Source organism: Citrus clementina, unplaced genomic scaffold (genome assembly GCF_000493195.1).
Source record: "Citrus clementina cultivar Clemenules unplaced genomic scaffold, Citrus_clementina_v1.0 scaffold_1, whole genome shotgun sequence".
Lineage (NCBI taxonomy): Eukaryota > Viridiplantae > Streptophyta > Magnoliopsida > Sapindales > Rutaceae > Citrus > Citrus x clementina.
Window position 1 is genome coordinate 13,262,879 of NW_006263303.1, and position 8,383 is coordinate 13,271,261.

General features: G+C 33.6%; 1 pseudogene; it reads right to left on the reverse strand.

The window, feature by feature from the left end:
* Positions 1-50: 50 nt before the first annotated feature.
* On the reverse strand, positions 51-3,523 carry LOC18056057 (annotated as a pseudogene).
* Between the last annotated feature and the right edge of the window lie 4,860 nt (positions 3,524-8,383).

Sequence of the window (8,383 nt, forward strand, 5' to 3'; positions counted from 1 at the left end):
CAATACCATCTTCCAATAGCACTCTAATTCCAACATCAAACAAGGTAAAAGTCACCGATGAAACTTATATGAGCAAAATCGTCCACATTAATAAAGAGTAGTTGCTGCTCTTTCTGCTACTGTAAAAGAGCCGCATTACGGTCTATCAGCTTAGCAATAATGGCAGAAGTAATTCCAGCATGTATTTTCTATCCATCAAGGCCAAATCCACATCCTTAGGGACTAAGATGTCGAATGAGATAATAAATAAGTAAAAGGAAAACCCGAGGGATGCTAAAACAAAAGTAAACCTAAAACTACAGGGAGAAAGAACCTCTTTTCCCACTACGAAGAGTTGTATAAGATGTAACTGTCATTGATGCTGTAGGCATTATTTGTCTTTTAGATTGCACATGTGATGATCATGCTTCATCCCTTTCCTTTTCAGTCTAGTAATTACACGACAAGCAACATCATGTTGAGGACAAATCAATATGCCAAGGTTAGTGAGCTGCTCAAGTAATGATTTAATTACAATTTGTACTATGGTCAAAGAGAAGAAGACATAAAATGTAAATGTGTATTTCTTTAGAGGAAGAAAACACGAAATTTGCTAAGGCTCAATGCGTATTTTTTGGATAAATACATTTTATAGAGATAACAGCAAGCCTATAAACTAATTATCTATAAAATCAAATTATTTAGCAGCAACCTCATATTTCCATTAACTTCAACTAGCACAATACAATATGTACATCAATACAACCAAACAGATGATATGTATCATATACACTAAATGTCCGATATAGCAAGCATAGCCTCAAGTGCTATTACCTGGTACAATGCATGACTTAGCTCTTGCCTTGCTGTATGATGTTGCTGTTCCGAAGCAAAATTAGATTGCATTAGACCATCCCATTCCTACAATTAGACAAACAATGTAACTAGCAGGAAATATAATAAAGAATCACATATTAAAATGTAAAATTCAGTATCAATTAAAATTATGAATTTGAAGAAGTGTCACTAAGAAATTAACAATATTACAGTTAAAAAAATGATAAAAGACATTAAATTATGCTTACACAATTATCATTGTTTATAAAAAAAGTATTCACTTTTCACATGAAAAAAATTAAAAGAGCACAGAACATGGGATCTAAAAAAAAAATCTTATAATAGCTCTATCTTGTAAAGTATACTAAATAAATCTAGCATAAGAATAATTGGCAACAAAACTCTAAGACAAAATATCCATGTTATACATTCTAAATTATTATGGAATGAGGAGACCTAATGAACACAAAAACAATATGATATTATGAATGAAAAACATGGGCTAAAATCTGAAAAACTATATGTTTCATGGAAAGAAAAAGATCACCATAAAAATCAAAGCTTATTACATACTGATTAAATTGGAATATAATCTAAGCTTGCACTTGGCAGGAAATTGGTAATATGCTAAAACACAAGTTCATGAAAAAATATATGAAGTCAAAAGTCAAATTCTTTTTAAGTACTAACAAATTAAAACCTCCTTCCAAACAAACTTAAACATTTAACACAGCAAGCATAGGGCAGTAAATCAAAAGCACATACATTCTGGAACATTCTAAGCATCCCACGAATGCTAGCAGCCATTAATGGTATGGGCTTCTTAAACTGCATGGCAAGCCATTAAGTAAAAGGAAAAAATTATCATGCAAGGGTACATTAAAGAATGATAACGAGAACTTTTTTTTTTAATCAAGCACCTTTTTTTTTAAGCTTTTCCCATTTAGGGATGCTACAACTTATCTAGCATCGTAGAGTTCAGGCTTATTTAAAGAAGTTCCATGATCAAGATTCCCTCAAAATGAAAATGCTTAAAAATAATACAATTGGCTCACATTACACCATATATTGGAAACATCAAATTGGGGAACAACAAATTCCTAGGAATTAATCAAAGTTACCTTTATGACTCCCTAAGCAACTGGAGCAGAACCAGATCACTTATTCCACAGAAGTCCATATTCCAATATGTGAATATCCATTTTCAGTAGCACAAGCTCGAAACATGCCTGTTGTGTTGAAAGGCATAGTAACTTCACTTGATGCAGACACAACAATTAACCCAACATTGCCTCTTGGAACACATTCTTCTATAACACAACCTGATGCTTCCTTGAGAGAGAGACCTTTGAACTCCATAACAGCTGCCACATCCCTTGCAACAGTATGACGAATAATTGCTTCACCTTTGCCTGTAGCAGAAACAGCACAGAGGTTATTAGCATACGTTCCTGAACCTATGATGGGTGTATCCCCAATCTTGCCTACCATTTTGTTAACCATTCCACCAATAGAAGTTGCAGTAGCTAAATTTCCCTGATCATCAACAGCCACACATCCAACTGTTCCAAGTTAGCTACCACCACTTACAGCTGGAAGTTCATTTTCAACATCTTTTTAAATGGGCTGTGAATAATCTATCTGGACCCTTTTGGCTTTTTTTCCTGCTTTAGCCTTTCAATATTTTCTGGAGTAATAAAATGATTAGAATCTATAGTTTCGACACCTTGCTCCCTTGCAAAAGCCTCACTCCACATCTCTTTGTATTTCCATCCATGATGCAAGCTTCCATATCAACTGTGCCAACATTTATTAAGACAGATCCCTTGCCTGCATTAAAATTTGGGTTGTTTTCTAGTTCACGAACCACAAGTTCGACGACGTCCAAGGCATGTTTTTATGATTTGAGAGCGTCTACGCCGATGTCTAGACAGTGGTGAAGGGCGGCCTCACGTGGTTGGCGGCTCTCCGGAAGCATAGTCACCGAAATGTCTCATGCTCAGCCGTGTAGAGCGATCGCCCATCCCATTTTCTCTGCCAACTAACTCTTTGTTAATCAAGCACCTTACATGTGCAAAAATCTTTCGAAATTGTAAACCAATTATAAATGTTAAACCTTCAATTGGCATTCAAAATTTTCCAAATCATTATTTCTTAGACAAGAACGAGTAAAATGCACAAGATAATTGAACATGAAAATTTCAAGATAAAGCTAAACCCTAACCATCATGACAGCCACGGGCCACCATTACCTTACCCCTCCACAATAAATCCAATACCATGCAAATCAATCCCAACCAATTTCTACACCAAAATCCCAACAAATTTTACTATTTAGAAAACTAAACCCACAAGTTTTAATACATACCCGATGTCAATTTTTATTTTTATTTTTTAAAAATTCAGCAACCTTATCTGGATATGGATTGATTCGTCGAGGAAAAAAAATTAAAAAATCAATTGATTCTCATGGTGGTGGTAGATCTGCTTGTGGAGATGACGAACAAATGAAAAGACTGAGAAACAACGTGAAATGAGAGAGCAAGCAAGCGTGATGGCTTGAACGAAGGAAGAATGGTGGCATTTTGAATGGAAAAATAGTCGAGTTTTTATGATCTATTAAGCATGACATTTTAATTCTAGGGTTTCAAATGATGGAAGAGAGAGGCAAAATGGAGAGTGACTGGGAGAATGTCCGAGACTTCAACAAAATTGTGTGTTTTAAGCAACTCATGGTAAATCGCAGTGTTTTATCTTTTTGTTTTTATTTTTTCAATTTTTAAAATGGTACTGTTTGATTTTTAAAATAAAATAATATATTAAAATTTGGTCAAACATAGTCAAAATCTTAATTCTATCACAATTTTTTGACGGAGCAAATTTCTATCATGATTATATCATTAATTCTTGATAAACAATAATTCTATCACAAAACCATCACTAATACATGATAGAACCATATTCTATCATGAGTCTGTCGTACTTTTATGATATGTACAGAATTTATCATAAGTTGTCTGTCATCAATTGTCAATTTTCTTGTAGTGGCAAATTTCTAGTTTGAAAGTCAACCGGGCTGTAAAAAGTGTAATAAACATATAATGTTGAGAAGATTTAGGAACAGACTAGGTAGAAGATATTTAAATTGTTAGTCACATTCAAATAAAAGATATTTATATTGGAAATTTGATTGGAAATGGGACAAGACACTAAAAGGTTAAACTCATTGCTAATAATACCACTCCAATTTGAATCAAATAGTTCAACAAGATTTAAGAGCTTAAAAGAATATTATTAGATTTAAGACAAGTAGCCAATCTTTCAGAGAGTGCGATAGTGATTGAGTGAGAGAGAGTGAAATGATTATCAATGGGTTTAAAGGCATGGAGAGGAAAAATGCTCGAAAACATATTAGGGTGTCACAACTATCAACAACCAAAGTGCAATGCACTTCCCATTCAACTGCCCAGAAACAATAGCTCTAATAAAACCATCATATGTATGGCTTGATGGTTGCAACCCAAGATTTTGCATTTAGATAGAAAAGTTTCCCTCAATTTAGTACACAATTTTTAAGGCTCTGAATGAAGGGTACACTGGATAAACAACAAATATAACAAAATAAGTACCACAACTTATTGTAAGTATCCAATTTGAGTGAAAAGTATTATCATGTAAGACACACACAACACGAAAGTTTTACGAAATTGCCATCCAAGTTACTGAAGCTTGAAAAAATGCAATTATATGAAATAAAATAGTACCTAGTTATTTTCACTTCAATGAGTTTTTCTCGTTGGTGAGAATACCAGACCAAAAAAAAAATTTCATTTTAGAAAATTACTTTCAATTTAGTTCTTGTAACCATATAGCATTCCATAATAAGAAGCTTTAAAAAAAATTATTCCTACCTGCAACATAACCGCTCTACTAGTCCACTATTCTAAGTTTGTTCAACTTGCGTATATTACATCACTGAAAGACCATCGCAAGACCTCGATAACTGGCAGGGCTTCAAATTTATTCATCATACCTATTTTGACACTTTACCGATATTCCCACATTAGAAATAACACATGGCTCATTGTATTTGACAAAGGTGTCTGTTTTCAAAGCAGCACACTACTAAAAAAATTACCTTTACTGACACTTAGTTTCTGACATTTTATAAAAAGTATCAGTAATTATTTACATATGCACCATTTTCCGCTTTTAACAAACAAGTATTATAAATTATTGATATTAACGTGTCAGTAAATTAAATATTAGAAATCACTAATACTAAAGTATCAAAAGTTAAAAAAAATTAGAATTTGTAAAACTTTGAACTTGAACCTAAGACTTCTAAAATTTAAAATACTTATGTTTGTTGCGCAAACCACCAGACCGATAGAATTAAGACCCAAATATTATATTAAAAGATTAAAGAACAAAAATTAAAAAACAAAATCCCCAATCGATCTCTTCCCCCCATTTCGTCTAAGTGAATAAAACTTACAAATGAAAACTTACAAAATCCCTAAATCTACCACGCCGCCGACACACCCAAAACATCTCCTATCACTGCTGTCACTCGACTGGCCACTGCCGTCACTCGACTAGCCACTGCCGTCAACTCCCATGCACCAAAGTTTGGTCTCTTTTGCTGTCATCATCTCTTGTGCACCAAAGTTGGAAATCCCCTGTCGTGATTTATGATTTTGTGTCGTCACCTGTAACAAATCCACTGTCGTCATCACCCTTAGGTCGTAACAGCTTCCACCCATCATCAATACTCAACGATTCATCATCGGTATAATTTCTTAGCCTCTATGGTCGCTGTTGTACTACCTCAATCTCCGCCGTCGCTTCCGTACTGCCTCAATCTCTATTCAAGGTAAGCTCAATCTCATGACTGCCTCAATCTCTGCCTTTTTTTATTTATTTATTTCATTGGTCTTCTTTCTATGCTCTCTTTAATTTGTAATTGCAAATAAGATTTATTTTGATAATTTTGTTATAGTTATCATTTTGACGAGATCAAATTTGTTTTGAAATATTTATGAGGAAACTTTATTTTTCTGTCCATTATCGCCAACTTATTACTTATACATGCGACGGGATAGAATTTACTTACCATGCACATTAACTATACTGATTTTGATGAAGAATTGCTCTTGAACATGTACGAGAATTATTGTTGCAATGAGTCTTTGATTATTGACATGTTATTAGCATCTCTTAATAGAAATATCTAGGTTATCCATGATGACTTTAAATTGAAAAATGGGCTTAATTGAAAATGGCATGATGGGCAAATAAAAGTCATGAACAAAAACGTGAAGTGGAGGGTAAAGGCAGTAGCATTAGGCATTTGGCAGCAGTAGAGGCAAGTAGGTGGAGATGGTCGTGGTGGGTATTGTAATGTAATAAAGAAAAAATGAGGTGACTGTTGAGTGGGTTGCAGTTGTAGTTGCCTATTGCAGAGTGAGAGGGACTCATGAACCCTTTTGTAATATTAACAAATATGTACACACATAAGCTATACATTTGTCTGCATGAACTTAATTCACCTAGATTTGGATTGCTATGAAGGGGGGTATGAAAATTATGTTTGATTTTAGTTTTCAATGGAAATTTCAAAGAGAATCCCACACCATTGAAATTTCAAACAGGGAGGAGAGTCAAATGGTTGTTTCCCTTTTCTATTTGGTTCTTCCCAAGTTGAAATGAAAATGAACAGTAAAATAACATGCTCTTGATTGGGGTGAGCATTTGACTCGGTTCAATCTAAACTGAATCTAATTGAGCTGTATTATGGCAGTTCGGTTCAATTCGATCGGGCAATAAAAATCAAATGATTCATGTGATTTATTTAATCTATAATAAATATGAATAAAAGTGTATTTGAAAATAAGGGTAACATTATAAACTTATGCTATTAGGGGAATTATTAGAGATTACAAAAATGGTAAGAGATAATAGTAATAGGAAAATTGGCAATCTACCTTGGGAAAAATGAAGAGAAGAATTCTTCTTGCTGCATTTCTATTGTCAGCATTTGGTTTTGCTATGAGTATGTATACTTATATCATGGGAAGAACTAGAAACGCAACTAGAGTACATAGGCAGATGCAGTTAGGACTGTGGAAATTTCTTTCTCTGTGGTTCAGTTGTTGTAATGCTTGCTAATTTTATTCTGGCAGAATTGGGTGTCAAAAATAGCTTTGATACATATGTTTTCTCACTAGTCTTTACTATAATTGTTGCTGCATTTAATATTATATATGCTGGGGGAGTTTCCAATTCATCAGGCCTTGCCTCTCCTATTGCCCCAGCTGCTGATCACCAACTGTGAAATTCCCAGATATGATTATGAATATAATTGTAAATATCAAGCTGCACTGGAGGAATTTATGTAAGCAACTCATCACCTCTATGAGTTCCTACAAATTTAAAGAAACTTGTGTTAGAATATATTACGGCACGGCAATTATGCTCGAGTCTAGGGATTATATTATCTTAGGGATTAATTTGTTGACCCTTGGCTAATTCTAGCCATATGCTGCTTGATCCTAGGCTACTACGTGAATCAAGGTATTCATTTAATGTAGGGGCTCACCAACTATATAACCCCTCTTTTGTACATTCTTTTATATGTTGAAATACAACTTTGCATCAATTGTCTCTCTTTTACTTTTTAGTTTGCTTCCTTTTTGTCTTATTACAAGTTGCATGAGACGACAACTTTTGAAGTGTCGTGGAAGAAGGAAATATAAAAATTGTGAGATTCCATTAACTTGAATGCATTGTGTAAATCAATAATTCAGTCGTTAAATGTCTCTAAAAGATTTATTTTATAGTTTATATTTATAATGCTAGAGTGCCTTTGTTAGATTTAGAAACCATTTATGTAATTAACGATTGTTTTTATAGTACTATGGCTACATCAGAGCTGCTATCAAATATTTGATTGTTTGTATCTTTTGTGGGTTCATAGCCTAAGTATTATTGCTGAGGACGTGGAAGCAAACGACAGCTTGTCTATGGCCTCATGTGCATATCATCAATTGTAGAATATCCAGGTATGATTGTGAACATAAATGAATCATCAAGATGCATTGGGTAAATTCACATAAACAACTTATCACCTCTATGAGTTCCTACAAATTTAAAGAAAGCTTTATGAGACGATAAGCTTTTGAAATATTGTGGAAAAAAGGAAAACTAAAAGTAAAATAACATGGCCTTGATTGGCCTTTTGTCTTTTTATAGGGCTCTTTATTTTGTTCAATGCCGAGTTACAATTGGCAAAATGAGTTGTTTATAAATAACTTGATTGGGACCATTGTAATTTTATAATTTTTGTTATAGTTTTTTCCATGTAATAAGAGAATTAGAGACTTTATAATGTGAAATGGCACATTACAAGATTATAGTTGAAGGGTGGCTTGTATTTGGTAGCATTGGTTTTAGTAGAATAATAGAATTAGATGGAACTGAAGGTAATCTTTATTAGTAAAACTAGTATTTGCAGTCTCTAACTCCACTCAGGCAGCATATATAGTTTATAGATAGTACCACTATT